The 13219-nt window shown below is 36.3% G+C and overlaps 1 protein-coding gene and 1 long non-coding RNA gene across 8 annotated transcripts in view; one reads left to right on the forward strand and one right to left on the reverse strand.

The window, feature by feature from the left end:
* OXR1 (oxidation resistance 1) overlaps positions 1–13219 on the forward strand; it is a 353292-nt gene that overhangs the window by 247200 nt on the left and 92873 nt on the right. The window lies entirely within an intron of this gene.
* The window catches only part of LOC118015114, a 30990-nt gene that overhangs the window by 4766 nt on the left and 13005 nt on the right, over positions 1–13219 (reverse strand). The window lies entirely within an intron of this gene.

Consider the following 13219-nt stretch of genomic DNA (forward strand, 5'->3'; position numbering starts at 1 on the left):
TATCATGAATATCAGCTGTATCTTAGCTCCCTGTCCCCCACTTCCCAGCATTGATGGAGGGAAAATAAATGAGGGTTTTAGCAAATTGAAAATCTAAAAGTAGTAGATAAAGGTAGCTTTATTAAGAAGGTAATAGAAAGGAAGCGGTTGTTTGTATTAGAAGAAGAAGAAAGAGAATACATACCTTTCTGTTTCTCTAGTCATTAGTGAGAGTAAAATAAGCACAAATTAACTAAAAGTCCCTTTGGGCATCGTAAAGATATACAAATAGATAATAAGAACTTAACCTTAAAATATACCAACTGCAAATTATTCTCGTGGTTCATGAGCTGTATGAACTCTTGCCATTTGACCATAGTGCAACCCATGTGTGGTGTCAGAGGATCTTGAAAGTAAACCAAATGATGTAACTCTCATTATTTTTAAAATTTAAGATTATGAGAACTTCAGACTTATCTGGTGAAAAACATTTGTCCTTTGCCAGGCTGTGTTCTATGTTGAAATGTATTTTCCAGTAGATTAATGTGTTAAAATTTTTGTTTCAAGATCTATTACTATGTAACCAAATTTAGAATTTAAGTTAAAAGCCAGAGATCAGCTATCTAGTATCCTGGAGCCATCCATATAATAACTTTCTCATAAATCCAGATCCAGAAACAGCCAAATAGTTTATCAATTAAACATATCAGGAGCAACAGAACTCCAAAGCAACACTAGTAAACTGTCTCTTAAGAGTGAGGGCAGACATAAATTAGTAAGGCATTTAATTCTTCTAAAGATTTGAGACTACTACGTAGAGGTATTTTGTTTTTAACCTACTGAGCCATTTTCTTTATCTCAGTAGCTACCATATGACTGTGAAGCACAGTGAATAGGGGTAGAGACTGATAGACCTCTTGCTTCTGTATGGATCATGGCTGCACCAATATTCAGTAAATGCTTAGGACAGTTAAATGGGCATTGCTGAAAATAATCTGTAGCATTCTCTTCAAAATAAAATTATTTGGAGAATTTTCTTCTGGCCTTTTGCTGTATGAAGTGGGACCTGACCTCATTTGTGAAGCCTAGAAAAATACACCATGGAGTCAACAGAGCACAGAAGTTGCTTCTGGATCAAGGGAAGTGGTTATCAGGCATGGAAATCATTGGAAAAGGAGAAAATACTGACTAAATATTTCAAATACTGGTTCAGTAGTGAAAGATAGGCAAGATGAGTGTGCGAGTGGGAAGCGATGAGGGGCAGAAAGGAGAACTGGAAGACTGGAAATGTTTGAAATTCGTTAGACTAGAGTCTGCACGTACACAATTCCAGCCTGTAGTTTCATACAGTGATGCTTGCTGGCATTTTGTAAGGATGGTAAACAGCCATTGCTTTTCTGTGTATGGATGGAACATGAAATGAAGAAGGCAAATTGAATGTCTTCAGAAATATTCAACCTTGGACTGTTTATGCACCTCATTTTGTATTTACCTATTAGTCTTTTTTTTGGCACACACACAAAAATCTATCAAAATATATTTGTGGCTTTAATTTTTAAGTAGCTGTAAAATGAATTATAAAAGGTAGAATACTTTATGGATGTGAGTTTAGATTGGGAGCATTTAGTGAACATATAATATGCTTTCCTTGCATTTTGTTAGTGTTTATTCATTTAATTCACTCAACAAATATTTGTTGAATGAACTACTGTGTGTCACTAGTGACCTAGTTTGTGCCATAGGAGATCATAATAAGTCTGCTAATAAATTTGATCCTAATAAGAATAGAAGAATATATAAATTTATATATTCTTTATTGTATTCTTATATAAATAATTATTATATTCTTATATAAATAATAAGAATATATAAATTTTCAGTGATTTTCAACATAAATTTTCTTGGGAACATATTACTGATACAGTGATTTAATAGCCAACTAAAGAAAAAAAATCCCTTCAGTACAGCTTTCATCCTCTGTTCTGGGGAAATCGCTATGTCTACTACGTATTATGTATAATACCTTACGTACTTCTATACCCCTCATCAAGATGCAGTGCAAACAAGTATTTTAAGTACTTGCAGTTTGAAAACTGAAATAAAATGAGAGAGACTGGGAATATTCAGTTCATAGCCTAGACAAGAAGAAAGAAAATATCTATATTCATGGAAAAGATGTTATTGATATGTTCCCTAAACCTAAATACATTTTGGGAAGACAGAAAATTTCTTAGGAGATTTAGATCGTGCAGATATTAAGAATGAAGAAAGATAGGACATGATCCATTTAGACCTACCCTTCAGATTTTAATAAAAGGTTTGAGGAGAAAAAGTAGTGTTCTTTATGCTTAATGTGGAAACAGATATTACCTTCAAGTGGTTACCACGTCAGGACATGGCTAGCTTTGCAATGCCATCCATTATTACAGTGATTGATTACATAACACATTTTCTGTGTCTTTTACCTTTTTCTGGGTGAATGTGGGAAAACAGATATGGCCTAAAATCTGAATATGGTTATAAAATGCTATTTCATTTCTGGGTAGTCTTATTCCACTAAATTCCTTTTTATGTTTGCCTTTTAAGCAATAATTTCAGGTAAAATGCATTTAAATATCTGGAAATAAAACAACTTGTCAAGTGAAATGCTCTATTATCTAGTAACAGATGGATTGTCCTTGTTGGGTAAAGCTTATTCTGTATCGATCTTGATTTTGTTTTAAGTTGTATATATAATAGCTACAGAAAAAAACCACATATAATAGCTACAGAAAAAAAAAAGGGCACTTTGTTTTTTAGAGGGGGAGAGTGTGCTTGTATGCACGTGTGAGCAGGAGGAGGGGGAAGGGGCAGAGGGAAAGGGAGAAAATTGGAAGCAGGCTGCATGCCCGGTGCAGGGCCTAACACGGGGCTCAGTCTCACAACCCTGAGATCACCACCTGAGCTGAAATCAAGAGTCGCTCACTTAATTGACTGAGCCACCCAGGCACCCCAAAAGGGCCTTTTTATACAGCACTCTTTTTGGTGTATATAATTTAAATTTTTGCTGCCTTTTGTTAAGTTAGACATAATTATGTAGTCTACCATCTGATTTCTAGTTAAATCACTAGGTTTCTTGCATCACAGGTAAATACTATTATTGCAAAACAACTGCATACTAGTAAAATTATAGTAATACCACTACTCCTCTCTTACCATGTGGCTGCCTTCGCATATGACTCTTTAAAGGAACTAACTTTCAAATGTTCCCTTCAGCTATTTTGCTTTGGCCCTAGTACTCTGCCAATTCTACCTTTTTACTTTACTCTTCACGTTAAACTAAGAGAATACATGTCTGCAACAAATATATTCGTAGTCTCATAGGAAAGACATCTGAGAAAATCAAGCTCAAAAGGAGAAGAAAAAAGAGCTAAGTGTAAAACAGTGTTGGGCTCATTGCCTTATTTCTTTTTTGGCCCTGATCATCAGGGCCAGCACTTGCTTGCTGTAAAAAAGGTGACTCTAAGTTACTCTGTGCTGATGGAATTTATTATGAAGAAAGTCATGGCTTTAACTTACAACTGCAGACTTCATGGCCATATAATTCATGTGCTGTGTTCCTATGGGTCAGTCGTAAAAAAATTCAAAAGGTACTGTGTTGTTTGGGATTGTACCCAAAATATGAAGTTTAATGTGGGGATTCTCTCCAAACTTCCAAAAACTATTAAAGAAGGAACTATAAGCTTGTCCCATGAGCTCAACTTCAGTAATCTCTTGAAGATTTACTCTGACTAAACCTCAGTCTTGATATTAAAACATTTCTTTATTACTGATAATACACAAAAAGTCTATATAATTTATGTGGGATTTACATGAACGAACAAGCTCCCTTAGTTCTGTAATATACATTTAAGATGTTTGGTTTGGAACTATTTCATTTTGCACAATTTTGTTACCTAAATTTCTATGATGAACTACCAAGAACTAACACCCTTTGAAAGACTTACTTGGGTGAGCTGATATAAGGTTAAAAATCAGTCTTATTTGTAGGCTATATAACCCATGGTAATCTGAAAGAGAAATTAAAACATGAAGGGACGCCTTGGTGGCTCAGTCAGTTAAGTGTCTGTCTGCCCTTCTGCTCAGGTCATGATCCCAGGGTCCAAGGATGCAGACTCATGTCAGGTTCCCTGCTCAGCGGGGAGCCTGCTTCTCCCTCTCCCTCAGTCCCTCTCCCCCCACTCATGCTCTCTCTCTCAAATAAATAAATAAAATCTTTTAAAAAAAGAGATTAAAATATGAAAAGGAAATTTTCTGAAAACTCATAATATGCTCCCTCTTAGGGTCCTGCCTAGTTTGTGATCTGTACTGTACAAAAAAAGAAAAGCTATAGCTGATTTATAGGAGAGCCTAAAATGAACAAAGAGCTGAAAAGTTAGTTTTAGGACTTAGAAGAAAAGTCCCAGAAACTGAAATATTGTAACTTGAAATAAAAAAATAACAAAGTCAATAACAATAATAACTTCCATTTATTGAACACTTGGCATATGCCATTTTTCACAGTACTATAGGTAAGGAAATTAAGGGTAATGGAAGAGGAACAAGTTAAATAATATCACATGGAAACAAACATGGAAATCCAGACCATGGGACATAGCCCAGGATCACAGACTTGTTTCTGCAACAAGCCAAATGGCATGGAAAAAAACAAACAAAAAATGATGGGGCCTTTGCTAAGATCTTGCTCCAAGTGTGGCCCACTTTGATTGCAGCAACATTGCCACCACCTGGGAGACTATTAGACATGCCGTATTTCAGGTCTTGCCCCATACCCTAGTGAGTCTTAAGATCCCTAAGTGATTCATTTGCTCAGAGAGTTTAAGAAGCACTGGTCTAGATGACTAGAGATTTAACCAATTGTAGTATGTAGACCTTGTTTAGATCATGATTCAACAAGCCAATAGGGAAAAGACATTTCTACCTATTGGGGAGGTTGGGTATGGATTAGGTCTTGGATTCTACAAAGGAATGCATGCTATTTCATTAGGTGTGATAATGGCACCTAATAGTTAATGATGGATGTCCAATATTTTTATGTTTTAAATTTAGACATGTAAACTGATGCATGTAGGGGTGAAATAATGTATCTGGAATTTGTTTTAAAATGTTTTGGCAAAGAAAATAGCAATAAGTGATACAAATATGGCAAAATCTTTAAAATTGTTGAATCTCTTATACTACTCTTCTACTTTTTTTTTTTTTGTCATTTTGGATTTTATTTTCATTAGTAGTAAATAAATCCGACTTCAGCCTGTATTGAAAACTAGACAGTATAAGAGGCAAAATATACCCTCAAATCTTTACACAAAAGATATATCTCAAAGTTTTTCCATGTAGATTTGTATAAGGAACATCTTTTAATTGTTAAAAAATTCTGACATTCTAACATTGTCTATTACCTTCAAATGTGTGACGACTTACCATCATATCTGATGTTCTTTCTATTATACTTTTCATTATTGTATTTTTTATTGAAATATAATTAACATACAGTGTTAAATTAGTTTTGGGTGTACAATATAATGATTCTGCAATTCTGTACACTTCTCAGTGCTCATCAAGATGAATATACTCTTAATCCTGTTTATCTATTTCACCCATCCTCCCACCCTTCTCCCCTCTGGCAACCACCAGTTTGCTCTCTACTTAAGAGTTTGGGTTTTTTTGTCTCTTTTTTTCTGTTCATTTGTTTTGTTTCTTAAATTCCACAGATGAGTTAAATCATATGGTATTTGTCTTTCTCTGACTTATTTCACTTAGCATTATACCCTCTAGGTCCATCCATGTTGTTGCAAATGGCAAGATCTAATTATGTTTTATGGCTGAGAAATATTCCATTTTATTTATATATATATATAAATATACATATAGTGTTTTATATATTCTGTTTTGTATATATAAAGTGATATATATATATAAAGTGGTATATATATATATACACACCACTGTGTGTGTGTATACATGTATATACCACATCTTCTTTATCCATTCATCTATGGATGGACACTTGGGTTACTTCCATATCTGGGCTATTGTAAGTAATGCTACAATAAATATAGAGGTGCATATATCTTTTTGAATTAGTGTTTTCACTTTCTTTGCGTGGAGACCCAGTAGTGGAATTACTAGATTATATGGCAATTCTATTTTTAATTTTTAAGAACCTCCATACTGTTTTCCACAATGGCTGCACCAATTTACATTTTCACCAACAGTGCATGCGAGGGTTCCTTTTTCTCCACCTCCTCACCAACACTTGTTATTTTTTGTGTTTTTGCTTTTAGCCATTCTGACAGGTGTGAAGTGATATCTCATTACAGTTCAGGGAAATGATGATGAGTGATGTTGAACATCTTTTCATGTGTCTATTGCCATCTGTATGTTTTATTTGGAAAAATGTCTATTCATGTCTTCTGCCCATTTTTTAAATCCCATTGGTTTTTTGGTGTTGAGTTGTATAGGTTCTTTATATATTTTGGATATTAACTCCTTATTGGATATATCATTTGCGAATCTCTCATTCAGTAGGTTGCCTTTCTTCTGTCTACTTTTGGATGTTAGAATTTTTCATAATTTTTTAAAGATTTTATTTATTTGAGAGAGAGTGCATGTGAATGGGGGGAAGGGGCAGAGGGAAAGGGAGAGAGAGAATCTCAAGCACACAGAGTCTGATCCCACGACCCCGAGATCATGACCTCAGCCGAAACCAAGGGTCAGATGCTCAACCAACTGAGCCACCCAGATGCCCCAAATTTTTCATAATTTTAAAAAAATACCAAAAGAAGTAGACTTATGCTCTAGAAATTTTAGAAATAACTACAAGAAGTTTCTTATAGTAAGAAGGATTAATCATTTAACGGGATGCCAGAGAAACTTTCTCCTCTCCAAAGTATTTTTTTTTTTTAAGATTTTATTTATTTGACAGAGAGAGAGAGTGAGAACAGGAACACGAGCAGGGGGAGTAGGAGAGGGAGAAGCAGGCTTCCCGCTGAGCAGGGAGCCCGATGTGGGTCTCGATTCCAGGACCCTGGAATCATGACCCAAGCCGAGGGCAGGCGCTTAATGACTGAGCCACCCAGGTGCCCCTCTCCAAAGTATTTTAAAAATAGGACAAATTCATTGGTTTAGGGGCATTTTCAGATAGTCCTGGCAAAAGCCAGATCTGTCAAGCTCCTTTCCTCAAAAATGTCCTATGGTAGATGTTACACTTTGTGAGTACTTTGGACCATCGATCTTAGATTTAATGCCTTAGTTGTGTTTAAAAAAGAAAAAGCATTTGATGATGCTTCTGTTCTAGTCCTGTATTTGCTCTTGTCATGGCACTCTTCTCTGGCAGTTCATTTCAATGGTTGACTGATAAAATGTTAAGCTACCTACTCATCCAAACCAAGCATTAAATAGAGTCCTGTCATGATCTCATTCTGTTGAGAGTCTATGCTTAAGTGCAGACTAAGGCCTTTTGATGTTATGTGATCAATAGGAAACCCTTTAAGCTGGTATGTATTTGTCATATAGAAAAGCATTCCTTTCAACATCATATAAACCCTTTATGTACTTACCAACTGGGCAGCATATCATTTTTTTTTGTTTCTGGAAAAGGGAGCAAAAGAGAATTGCCCAAGCTATTAAAAAGAAAACCCAAGCACTTTTGCAGCTTATTAAGTGGCAGTATTTGTGGTAATACGTTTCATGTTTTCTGGCTTCTTCCTATAGAAACCTGAGAATGGTTCTCAAGGACTATATAGTAAACTCAGCCGGCATCCCCAGATGTAGACATTATACTGTTTATAGATGAACCACCAACACCTGACTGGTTTAGTAGGTGCTTATAGAGTGAGTCAGCAGATGAGCAAGAATTTACTTTCAGAAACCTTCCCATCTTAACCACAAGTAGTTCTTCCTATATGGTACTATATTTGTTGGTTTAGATTGTATGGAATAATCTACAGCATCTAAGATTTTCCTTTAGACAAATATGTATTAGGAGGAATAAATGAGTAATAGGACAGGGGAAGGAATTTTGGTTCTGACTCTGAATCAGAGAATTACTGACACTCAGGTGCTGGTCAATTACACTTCTCTAATTTAGGGTATGCTCCTGAGAGGCTCCCTATTGATAAGAAGCTGCATTGTTAGATGTGTATGATTTTCAATTTTGTAGATATTCAAGTTGTTTTCTCTCCCTCTTCTTCCTAGTAGATGCCCAGTTACCTAGTCTCTCCCTCTTCCCTCCACAGCAGCAGTCTCTGCATAAAATTGTCTGTATTGCTTATTAGCCCTCAGTCAGTACAAACAAAACCTGGTAGTTAAATCGTGATCATCTGCCATTCCATAAACATGTTCTACACATTCTTTTATCCCTCAGCTTGTTTGCTCTGCTACAGCACAGTATTATGATCCTTGGCTAGAGAATTGTAATTAGAATAATTTGTTGTTTCTCCCAGCCATGTTGCTGCTCTTAAAATTGTTCATTCTAAAATACAAGAATATTTCAAAATATCTAAAATGCCTTTATGACTGTAGATGGATTTAAGAGGAAACATGGTGCAACGTTTCATAGTCCAAAGAATTAATAAATATAGCAAAAAATGTTATTTCCTTTCATATTTTAAAAGAATATTGCTATAGCAAAAGAAAGAGCTTTAATGTATGTGTGTACACACGTGTGTATATCCCAAAGGATTCTATCATAGAAATAAGACGGTAAGAGAACACTGTTTAAGGATAATTTTCTCCCAAAAAAAGTATAAAATCAAGACAGACAAAAATAACACATTAAAGATTGTATTTAACTCATTAATGAAAGAACCAGTAAGATGTTACAACCAGTTCAAAGGAGAATCCAAACAGATATATTAATAGATGAGGATTATTGAAATAAATGTGCAGATGGAGGCACATTCTTCTACTGATGGTGAAAAAAGCCAATTCAGTCTATTGGACAGAATTCCCTTAGACAAGAATGCCTTTGTTTATAGACAGGAATTATTTTGGATTGCTATCAGTTTTTACAATTTATAGAGTTATAAAGTAGCTTCCATAGAGTCAAATCAGATAATCCAGTAGTTTACTCTCTATACTGCATGGTTTTCCACTAAAGCACAGTGTTTTTTTGTATTGTTTTGTTTCCCTTATAGTACTCTATCCCTAAAGGCACCATACCATCAGTGACTCCCTACTATCAACAGAAAGAAGTCCAAATTCATTAGGTAGACACTCACATTTTAGCTTCAGCCTCTTTCAGTGTTTTCTGTTATGCAGTCCAGCACCCTTAAGCCCTACATTATTCAGCCTTTATTCCCAAATTCTAATCTTTCAAGTCCCTTTTCTTGTGTATTGACCATCTGCTGTAATCGACATTAGTTCTCAAACTTGACAGAACATCAGAATTACCTGGAGAGCTGATTAAAACACAGATTTCTGGGTTCCACCCATCCTTTCATCCAGCAGAGCTAAGGTTGAGCCTGAGAATTTGCATTTCTTAAAAGCCTGGGTGGCTCGATCAATAGTTAAGCTTCTGACTAGATTTCTGCTCAGGTCAGGATCTCAAGGTCCTGGGATGGAGCCCCACCTCAGGTTCTGCACTCAGTGGGGAGGCTGCTTGTCCTTCTCTCTCCCTTTCCCTCTGCCCTTCTCCCTGCTCTCTCTCTCAAATAAATAAAATAAAATCTTAAAAAAAAAAAATCCCAGATGATGCTGATGCTACTGATCTAAAGACTCTTTGAGAACTACCTGCTCAGAGGAACTGTGTAAAAAACTATAGATCAGATTAATGAGACATAGACCCAGCCCATTAGGAGGAATTCACAATCTAATGGAAGTGTCAAAAGCCTGGCTCCCCAAAATATCACTAAAACCACCTTTTAGTAAGACAAAGCTGAGTTAGTACTGAGAAAAGGAGAATACCACCTCAACAGAGCCTTAGTAGGGCTTAGAAGGTGGTTTGTCAGGGGAAGGCAGGCAGAAATAGTTGGTATATTTGAGATTTTCAAGTTTAAGGCATGTCTTTCAATGGTTAGGATTGAGTAATGATCATGATATATATGATAATTTATGATATGATGTTTTAGTATTGATAGAATAAGATGAGTATTTGAGGCAAGGGGTTCAAAGAGTTCTGATGTGTGAATTTGTTGGCTTTTTCTGTTAATCTTGATGTGTCATTCGGGATGTTTCTGGAATATACCAGATGACAGTAGTGTAGTAAGGTCATATTAATGTAGACGGTCAGGTGTACTAATAGTTTCAGAGACAGAGAAACAAATAAAACAGAAATATAAACAAATAATTAGTGTGGTAAGATAAGTATAATTTAGTCACAGAGCCCTTTGGGAGAAAATACACAGAATCTTACAACCTCCCTGCAATCTGCCACTGCCAGGAATTCTAAGATCTTTTGAGTGTCCTACTTTGGTTTATCTTTGGTAAATCGAAGAAAAAGCATTATGTTTACAGAGGCAATGTTTCTCCTTGTTTCTTTTCTTTCTCTCTTTATACTATTAACATCCCCAGGCCAGACATGCATATTTACACAAATGTATTTTACAAACACTCAATATCAAGTTTTGGATGAGTGCAAAGAATTCATATTTATTAAGGATCAACTATATGATGCATGCAATGCAAGTGTGTGTGTACATATATTTCAATTAGCTGTATATTAAATTTTTGTAGTAATTATCTTTATCCCCTTGCTCATGCAGATGATTCTTATTGGGACCTTAAGGCTATATAGACCCCTGGATATGGCTCTTTTCTATATAATTTAGAACTCATGGTCTCTTCTTTTTGGGAGAGATAAGTAGTGAGCGTGATGATTTTCAAGCACAATAGTCCTCTATTTAAGAATAGTAGAAATGAGCATATATTTTTCAAAGCTTGAGTAACAAGTGATTTTTGCTAAGTAACTTAAGCTCTAACCTTGGGTGGCATGAAACTGACATCTGTTACCTTGCAAATCAGTTTTTAGAAATACCCTAAAGTGAGTATAATAAAGTTACATCTGAGAAAAACAAATTAAATCTTTTGAAATTAAAATTCTGGCACATGATTTAAAGTTAAAGCTCAAATTCCTGAAGAAGTCCTTAAAACTCTTTGTACCAAATACATCCTGTGTTTGATTATAATACTTGAAAGAATATCCAACATGCTTTTCAACAGGTTCCAAAATCAAACAAGAAAACATGTATCTTATAAAGTACATTTACCTAGATTTATTCATCACAAGCTAATATGCATGTTTTTTTTAAAGATTTTATTTATTTATCTGACAGAGAGAGAGAGAGCTCAAGCGGGGGGAGCGGCAGGCAGAGGGAGAGGGAGAAGGAGGCTCCCTGTTGAGCAGGGAGCCCGATGCGGGGCTCGATCCCAGGACCCCAGAATCATGACCTGAGCTGAAGGCAGCTGCTTAACCGACTGAGCCACTAATATGCTTGTTTTATAAAATCATTTATAAATCCTTTATAAAATTCATTTCAGTATTCTTTGACTAAAGTTTTGAGAAAACATCTGCAAGGTAGTGCAACTTTAGAAGTTATCAAAAGCTTGCCATCATGCTAATGGCATTCACAACATACAAATCTGCCAGCTAAAGAAGCATCGTCCCATTAGCAATAAACCATTTGGCATGAAGCTATCTTCTCCCTCTGCTATGTGGGCTTTTATCACACCTTTCTTTCAGTCCCATATCTTCTCTGTACTGAGATGAAGAGGCACCAGGAGTAGTAGATGCGTGATAATCTCCAGGCACAACTTACTAAAGTGCAAATGCAAAAGAATATTACACATTATTGTAGCTAGACACAGGATGTAATAAGGCTTTCTGGAGCACCTGGGTGGCTCAGTCAGTTAAGCATCTGACTCTTGGGTTTCAGCTCAGGTCATGATCTCATGGGTCATATGGGGCTCCCCACTCAGTGGGGGGTCTGCTTGAAGAGTCTCTCCCTCTGCCCCTCCCCCATGTGCTCATGCACGGAGGGTTACCAATGGGATGCTCTTATGGGCCAGGCCTGGAAGTAGCACATATGACTTTTGCATATCTCCCCCCCTCTAAAATAAATAAATCTGAAAGAAAGAAAGAAAGAGAGGAAGGCGTTCTGAAGACAGACTATAAAAGTTGCTAGAGGCATGATGCTGTTATGGGGTTACTTAATCTTTCCCAACATCCACTAGATCTGGGCTTCTCAGCCTGGGCACTAGTGACATTTGAAGCTGGATGACTTGAGCATTGTAAGAGCTTAAACAGCATCCTTGGCCTTAACCTACTAGATGCCAGTAGCACACCCTCAGTTTGATAACCAAAAATATCCCCAGACATTGCTAAATACTCCCTGCAGGTAGAGTTGGCAGCTTTAATAAGTGAAAAGAGAGGATGCCCAGGTAAAATTGAATTTCTGATAAACAGCAAGTAACTTTTTCATTAAGTATGTCCTGTGCAACAGTTGGTACAGACTTGTACTAAAAAACTTATTCGTCATTTTTCTGAAATTCAAATTTAACTGAGAGTCCTATATTTTAATCTAGAAAGTTTTGGGGGAGGCAAAATTGCCCATGACTGAAAACCCCGGTGCTGGAGTATCACTAAGTTAAAAGCAAACACCCAAGAGACTCTTGACTGATAGTGCTGCTTTCCTTAACCTCTCAGACCCCATAACCTTGTTTGCAAAGAGGGGGTTCATTAACTTCCCTTACAGAGTGGACATGAGGTATAAAGAAAATAATGTATGAAAAAACTCTTAGTACAGTCCCTGGCATAGTAAACAATTGATATATGTTCATCACTGACAATCCCTCACAAGATGGTGTCATAGTATTTACTGATGTCTGGACTGAATTTTCACTAACAGTAAAGACTGTATTACAGAAACAACAGGAACCCTGCAAGTGATTCTCAATCCTGACTGCACATTGAATTCACCTGGGGAGTGTCCTTCCCTGATGTCTGTGACCTACCTGTGAGAAATTTGGATTTCATTGATCTAGAGTGTGGCCTGGCATTGGGATTTTCAAAAGCTCCACAGGAGTCCTAAAATGTGGAGCCAAGGCTGAGAACCACTCTTTGAGAGAAAAGTATTAGAAATTGGTAGTCCTTAACAAGGAAGAGAGGAAATAAGCTAAACTTAATTATATCTGATTCTTGGGTTGTAGAAAATTGGGTTAGGATCAGATTTAGAGAAAAGACAGACATGATTTCAGTCATTCA

Source organism: Mirounga leonina, unplaced genomic scaffold, assembly GCF_011800145.1.
Source record: "Mirounga leonina isolate KUSES-001 unplaced genomic scaffold, KU_Mleo_1.0 Mir_165, whole genome shotgun sequence".
Classification (NCBI taxonomy): Eukaryota; Metazoa; Chordata; class Mammalia; order Carnivora; family Phocidae; genus Mirounga; species Mirounga leonina.